Below are 7975 nucleotides of genomic sequence, written 5' to 3' on the forward strand. Positions count from 1 at the left end.
CCACCTCATAATTGTTTAGATTCCTTTTGGTGATTCCAATCGATTTACATGTGAGCTTTTCTTTTCTACATACTTCCTGAAGAGTATCAAGTGAAACTAGGCAAGGCACACACCAAGCTACAATAAGAAAATAGAACTCTTTACTAATGAAATAGCTACTGAATTAAAACAAAAAAAGAAAAGGAAAAACTTAAGATTTCTATATCCCCACCCTCCTACTGGCAACTTTACAGGACTAAAAATTCAATGACAAGAAACCATTTCTGTGTCTTCAAGACAAAGGTAAGCATTAAAGAACTATTTTGGTAAATTGGTCTTCTTGGACTTTTTCATGTACCACTATGTTTAACTGATGTAAAATAATTTCTACGGAGCCACCTGAACAAAATATTTCATATCTGTAAGCTTTCTTAAGATTACATATAGATGCAAAGGTCAAAAGGGGTAAGGTTTTTTACTTTTCCATTATAGTCTACATAGAATTACTGTTTTAATAAAATGTAAATGGCTAGGGCATTCTTATTGTTAGAAATATATCTTAAAATAATCTTATAATTTGTTAAAATTTTAAAAAGTAACTTTCCCCCCTTCCTCTTAGTTGGATAAGAAGTGAAATCTAACTGAAATATAGTTCTATGTGACATGATCATACATCATATGTCCTTTTTCCAGTTTGCAATGTTGCATAAAATTTTAACTCCACTTATTTTGCCCATGCTTCAAAGTTATTAAGGGAAATAAACCTGTTATAATAACATAATGGAAAGTATATTGATTTTTGTCATACTCATTTCCTGTATTTAAAGCCAAGAATTACAAAACAGAGTATTCAATTTACATCAGCCATACACCAAGCTTGAAGAAAATCAGACACCACTCAATCAGTCTTACAGTAGCCAATATCTAATTGTGCTGCAGCAGATTTTACCCTAAAATTTCTGCTCCCATATTGCTAGTAAAATATGCTAACACAAACTGATGTTTAGACATCTGTGATAAACTTGGTTTCATGGCTAGTGTTATGGTAAGCACTAGAGAAGATCTGCCCCAGCCTGTACTCGGCCACTTAGTATATGACTTTAGCAAGATTTTCACTGTTCTGGGTTTCAGATTCACTGAAATAATTCAAGGGTTGGAGTAAACTGGGGTTACGAAACAACATCTATAGGTAAACTCAAGCTTTACTTGGTAGCTCTCCAAGGTAGTTGTGATAACTTTTGTGTTTTGAGGGAATTTAGAGAGACCACAGCTGATTTTGTTTTATCCATTTTTCACCCTCCACTCACACAGGGACTTCACGGTAAGAAACCCTGAAGCAGGATTTCTATCTCTACCCTACTGTCCCACAAAGGACTCATAATTTTACATCCAGAAAGTGAAAGACATTGTGTGTGTGTGTGTGTGTGTGTGTGTAAGATATTTTAAAAAAAATAATGGGGTTAGGGGGCCGGGAGAAGAGGTTGCTTGCTTTGGGATGGTGTGGGGGTAGAAGAGTAGTAGAACAGTAAAGAACCCTAAATCCTTTCCATTAAAAAACCTTCAGGCTGTTTTGTGTAAAGTTAACCTCATTATGCTGACCACATGCAAAAGCGGTTCCTCTAGGCTAGGACATCTACCCCAGATGACTTGTCGGCTGTAGATACCACTTTTATCTAGTTCAAGTAACAAGAGTCAAGACATAACCTTCGATGGAAATGCTATTGAGTTAAAACCAAAAAAAAAAAAAAGGAGCATAAAACACTCTTGTAACAATTTTGATTAATGTAGGAAAAAAATTCATGTGCAAGATTAAACATTTCATTGCCACCACACACACACACAGAAAAAAAAACACAACAGCTCAATAGTTCACAGTAATCTCTAGTGGAAGAAAATTTGGCGGATAAAGATTTCATAATCTATGTGGAGAGGAACAGTCCTGGAAAACACCTTTAAATTCTAGAATGCAATGAAAGTTCCAGTCTTTCAAGCGCGCACAAGAACACACACACGTTCAGTACCCAATTCTTCGGCGTCCACGCAAACAGCACAAGCTCATGGTGGATATAAAAGGGGTTCCAGGCTAGAGGATACATCCTCAAATACCCACTTACTGGAATCATCTCCGACGAGGAATTTAACCTCCTAGTGAGGCCGAATTGGGATGTATCCTCGCTTATTTCCTTTCTTAGCGGTCATAATCCAGCCCCAATTTCTTTCTTTCTTCGGATACAGAGGTCACACTTACACCACCGGGTTCTCCCACTTCCCAGTTAAAAGTCAGCCCGAACACTAAACGTCCCGCTCAAACCACCACAAAGAAGTCAAGCCACACGCGCACCCACGGGAACCCGAGCCCCTGGGAATTAGCGGGAGTTGCGGCGGCCGCCCGAATACCTCCACACGGCCACCGGGCGGGAGGGGGCCGGCCCGGCGGCGGGCGCGCAGGCCGGGGCGTAGGGGGAGACTCCGGGGAACGAGCTGGCCGAGGCGCGAGAAGGGTCAGGGTCCAGGGTCCAGGGTCCAGGGGCAGGGTGAAGCCCCCGGTGCGCATCTGGGGGCCCAGGTGTCGGCAGGGCGGGAGGCGGCGCCGCGCTGGGCCGGGCCCGCGCGCCCCGGCACGCTTCCCGGCTCGGGGGGTTTGCCAGCAGAAGGGAGCAGAGTGAGGGGCGCCGCTCTCTAGCCCTCACCTCCTCGCGCCTCAGCCCCGGCCGCCGCCATCTTGAGGAGCTTTCATTCAAACTGGCGCGGTCGGACGGGATAGCGCCACGGGCCGGCACCCCGCCCCCGCCCGTCTCGCGCGGTAGTTGGGGGCCGGGCTGAGGGGCTGGAACCCGCGAAGCGTGCTGACGTCAACGGAGGCCGACCCCGGCCACAGGGGCGACCGCGCCTGCGCCCCAGGTCGCATGCCTGCGCGCGGGTGGGTGCCTGGTCCTCAGAGGGGCGGGCCTCATGGGCGGGGCGAACCCCGTGGGCGAGAACGGGCGGTGCTACTCTAGGTTGACAGCCGTCTGCCCCTGCAAGGCTGTTTATCGCCTGGTCAAGGAACACGGCTATCAGGCCTTCCACTCGTCTTATTTATTTGTTACATCGGCACTACATGTGCACTGTGCAAAAATAAAACAAACGGAACTATTTAGTACGTTCCCTTCCCATGCCTATTCCTCAGCTACCTGAGCCCACTGGCTATTAAGTTTCTTCCCACGTTACTCAGATCACAGGCTGTCAAATTGACAACCTTGGGATCCCTTTTGGAGGGGTTTTGCTTTCTGGTCCCACTCGCAGAGATTGACTTAATCGACATGGGATGTGACCTGGATATTGGAAAATTTACAGCTCCCCAGGCGATTCTAGTGTGCAGCGGTTTGAAACAACCGTCAATCAGTGATTCTCACACTGGAATGCGCATAAGAATCATCTGGGGATCTTATGAAATGGGAGATCGGGGCTGGAGAGCTGAGGTTCTGCGTTTTTGATGAGTTCCTGTAGTGTGCCTGATGATGCGTCTGGGTTGGTACCACACCTTTGTAGCAAAGCTGCACTGGCACCCAGATCCTCTTGGGGTCTCTACCCCTCCCTACCCACATCCATTCTTTTTTTAAAAATGTATTTTTTTATTGGTTTCAGAGAGGAGAGATAGAAACATCAATGATGACAGAGAATCATTGATCAGTGCCTCCTGCATGCCCCACACTGGGGATCAAGCCCACGACCCAAGCATGTGCCCTGACTGGGAATCAAACCGATGCCCGCCAGGCCCCACATCCATTCTTCACACCGCAGCCATGGTGATTGTTCTAAACCAGCAATTTTCAACATTAAAAAAAAATCTCAAGACACATAAACTAATTACTAAAACCTGACTAAAAAATAGGTATAGTTTTGATTCATTCACACTGGAGGGCTATTGTGTTGGCTGTTGTCAATTAAAAATATATATTTTTATTGATTTCAGAGAGGGAGAGGGAAAGGAGAGATAGAAACATCAACTATGAGAATCACTAATGGGCTGCCTCCTGCCCGCCCCCCAATGGGGATGAGCCCTCAACCCAAGCATGTGCCCATGATCGAAATTGAACCCGGGACCCTTCAGTCCACAGGCTGAGGCTCTATCCATTGAGCCAAACCAGCTAGGGCTGTCACTTTTTAATTTGACAATCTAAGGGGAAAGGGGTCAGTATAAAGTAGAAATCTTAGAAGAGTAAACCGCAAAAACTTTGGTAGAAAGCAGTTTGTCATCTACCAAGAATTTTAAAAATATATTTACGTAAAAAGTTACAAAAATATTTAAAAGCATCTGCATAAATTTTAAAATATTTTAAATGAACATAGGACATTAAAGGAATTAATGTTCGTTTCCGTTTTGAAATAGTGTCTACCCATTTAAAAAAGGGAAGCCTTTAGTATCATGGGGCTTAATATGTTAAACAAAACAAGAAAAACCTGTAAAATAAACAGTTTTAAGTACATAAGAAAAACTGTATAGGAAGATAAATGTGCTAGAAAATTATCTAGAAAGAATTTTTGTCATTTTTTAATTTGACAAGCTAAGGGAAAAGAGGTCAGTGCTCCTGACTAAACAGTCAGGTATTGCACGTTTTATTTTTTCTGAAAATCCAGTTTATTTCCATATTGTGGACAGATCCAGTCAGTGTGATCAGTTTTTCTGCTCATGTAATAATTTATCAAAATAAATTTTCCCACAACTCTTTTTCATCAACTCTGAAAATCCTGGTCTGACAACATACCCAAATAAAGCTCTTAAAAACCTGTCTTAAAATTGGGAAGAAAGTGTGGCAAGTCTTTCCTGTAATCGTTACGGAAGTACACATGGCTAAAGAGCAATTTATGTTTTAAAAAGTGACTAGTACAACAGTTGAGCTCATAAAATTAATGTTTTAGTGCCTTTGCTCCAGTTTTAGCCAACATGCTACATTGTCTTTTTAGGGGTGGGGATGCACAAAGTGGACTTGAGGATTTCCATTGTATGAAGAGATAGGACTCTGCAAGCAAAACAGTGTAAGCTGCCTTTTTTATTAAGAGCCAGACATTTTAAGACAGAAGCTTTGTAAAACATTACACAATTTTTTATTATTAAATGAGACCATCTCATCTGTTACATTGTCACATTGCTAGTCAGAGAAATGCTGCAGTGATGAAGGGAATCAATGTTGGATCCACCAAAGTCCTAATTTCTACAACATCCATGTACAAAGAAAGAATGTTCAACACAGCCCAACACAATATTCTTGGTTTTCTTCATATGAAAGTCCCCCCAAAAATCTTCTGATGGGGCGTTTTACTACATAAATGATAGTTCTTCATTTTATACTCCACCCTGACTGCGTGAGTATGTGCCACACTAAACCTCTGAGGCTGCCAGGACCCTTACATGTCCTCGTTGTTGTCCTTGGATATATTGCTGCTACTGCTGCTGCTGCTCATCTCTATGTCATCATTCTCAATCATGGGGTGGAAAGTGCTGTTTTTCCAGGGTCCAACCTTGAAGTCACAAATCAGGCCATTTTTCCTCAGACCCATTCTTCTACAACTGTTCTCTAATAACTTGGAATTCTCTCATTTCATCCTCAGTCAAGGGAGCACAGGTTTCATCGTTTTCACTGTTTTCATGCCAGCTCATCTCCTTTAATAATCTGTGTTCTCCTTCAAGTGAACTTGAAAGAATATCTGTTTGTGGGAAGGTTGAAGACCAAATGATCTGTTGGGAAATAACCGAAGCATTGCCATTCTCTTGTGGCATCTCATTTTCATCCAAGTTTCGGTTTATATCTCTGTCTTGGTGTGTATTATTGCTGTTATGCAAGTTAAATGAGTCGTCATCCTTCTTGGAGCCAGCAAGGCTTTCGTCTTCATGCTCCTTTTCCGCTCTGTCCCTTTTCAATGTTTGCAGAAATTCACTCTTCTTATCAGTGTGAATTCATGTCAGTTTGGTTAGACGAGGCTGCTGATTAAGTTTGTCAACAGGTGAAGAGGAATTGGAGCAATTACACTCTTTCACTGTCATTGTTGGACTAAAATTCTTGGCTGTTGATTTAAAAACATTGAAGTTAAAACAACAAGAAAGCCCACTGCATGGGAGAACATATTTGCCAATGTTATCACTGATAAGGGCTTAATCTCCAACATCTACAGGGAACTCATACAACTTAACAAAAGGAAGATAAACAACCCAATCAAAAAATGGTCAACGGACCTAAATAGATACTTTTCGAAAGAAGACAGAAGGAAGGCCAAGAGACATATGAAAACCGCTCAAAGTCATTAATCATCTGAGAGATGCAAGTCAAAACGACAACGCGATACCATCTCACACCTGTCAGAATGGCAGTCATCAACAAATCAACAAATGACAAGTGCTGGCGAGGATGCAGAGAAAAAGGAACCCTCATGCACTGCTGGTGGGAATGCAGACTGGTGCAGCCACTGTGGAGAACAGTGTGGAGTTTCCTCAAAAAACTAAAAATGGAACTCCCATTTGACCCAGTGATCCCACTTCTAGGACTATATCCCAAGAAACTAGAAACACCAATCAGAAAGGATATATGCACCCCTATGTTCACAGCAGCACAATTCACCATAGCTTAGATTTGGAAACGGCCTAAGTGCCCATCAGCAGATGAGTGCATTAAAAAACTGTGGTACATCTACACAATGGAATAATACGCTGTGTTAAAAAAAAGAAAAAAGAAGGAATTCTTACCATTTGCAACAGCATGGATGGAACTGGAGAGCATTATGCTAAGTGAAATAAGCCAATCAGAGAAAGATAAATATCACATGATCTCACTCATTTATGGAATATAATGAACAACATAAACTCATGAAAACAGATCCAGAGACAGAGAAACATCTATCAGACCATCAAACCTCAGAGGGAAGGTAGGGGAGGGTGGGGGTAAGAGTGAGAGATCAACCAAAGGACTTGTATGCTTGCATATAAGCCTAATCAATGGACACAGACAACAGGGGGATGAGGGCATGAGTGGGGGGGATGGGAGGGTAATGGGGGAATAAGGACACATATGTAACACCTTAATCAATAATGAAATTTAAAGAAAAAGGGAAAAAAATAAAAGCATTGAAGTTGCCGACACCATATGTAGACTCATGAGAGAAAGAAGTCCCAGCTTTATTTTCTTTAGTTTGGCTTTTCCATTGTGTAGGTTTTGTGGGTAGAGCAGCAGGTTAGGGACTAAACCTTTATAAACACTTGGACCAGTCCCATTCTTAACTGGCTGTAATTGAAGACTTCCTCCTACTGGGAATCTAGACAGCTGTAAGTTTTTTGCATTATCTTTCTTAATGACCAGCATCCTTGGAGCTCTAAATTGCAGCTAAAGATTTATTTTGATTTGGTTTTCTCTCATTAAGGATTTAAAGACACAAAATCCTCAGCTTCAAACTGTTTGCATTCTCTCCTTTCTTCCTCCCTGGTTCATTGTCAGTGATGTTGTTTTTGTGTAGTCCTTGGCTTTTTCAGAATGGAAAATACTGCCACCACGGTATCCCCTCGATGATTTATGTTTTCAGTGCCATTTCTCCCATGCGTACACCATCCATTGTTTTCTTTCCTTCCAAAGTTACCTCCATTGGGACGTCCAATACCAGAATTAAAGCCATCTCAAGAATTGGGTCGTCGATGATTCACATCATACCGATTTTCTGTCCATGAAAAGTTTTCAGAAGCTTCTCAAAATTCAATGACGACTTTGTTAATGATGGTGGAGTGGGAAAATTAAGCCAGGCTGGAGCAGTCATGCTGGGCCATTTAGGTCCAGTCTCTCCGACTCAATGAAGCAAGGCTTCAACACTCATGGCAAGTCCAAATTCCAATGGGACTGCACAGGAAGATGTTGGGTTTTTCTCGGTTATCTTTGTGTTTTCCAGTTTGTTTTTTTAATTTTGTATCCTCTGAAATAAAATCCAAGTTGTTTGAAGATACTTAACCTATGACTATTTGACATAGACTTACTTC

The 7975-nt window shown here is 42.2% G+C and overlaps 1 protein-coding gene and 1 pseudogene across 3 annotated transcripts in view; both read right to left on the bottom strand.

Annotated features, from left to right (window-relative positions):
- The window catches only part of SUV39H2 (SUV39H2 histone lysine methyltransferase), a 37243-nt gene extending 34327 nt beyond the window's left edge, over positions 1-2916 (bottom strand). Inside the window, exon 1 of one of the 2 annotated variants that reach the window (XM_080648813.1) lies at positions 2670-2916. The gene's annotated coding sequence lies outside the window, so the exon portion shown is untranslated. The remainder of the gene's footprint in view (positions 1-2669) is intronic. The other variant, XM_080648812.1, reaches the window with a different exon arrangement.
- Positions 2917-5257: 2341 nt separating this feature from the next.
- LOC308245026 (vasculin-like) lies at positions 5258-7768 on the bottom strand (annotated as a pseudogene). Its single transcript has 2 exons — positions 7091-7768; positions 5258-6068 (listed from the first exon to the last, which is right to left on the bottom strand). The product of its transcript is annotated as a vasculin-like (transcript).
- Positions 7769-7975: the final 207 nt, after the last annotated feature.

The sequence above is a fragment of the Plecotus auritus genome, assembly GCF_963455305.1.
Source record: "Plecotus auritus genome assembly, chromosome: 1".
Taxonomy (NCBI): domain Eukaryota; kingdom Metazoa; phylum Chordata; class Mammalia; order Chiroptera; family Vespertilionidae; genus Plecotus; species Plecotus auritus.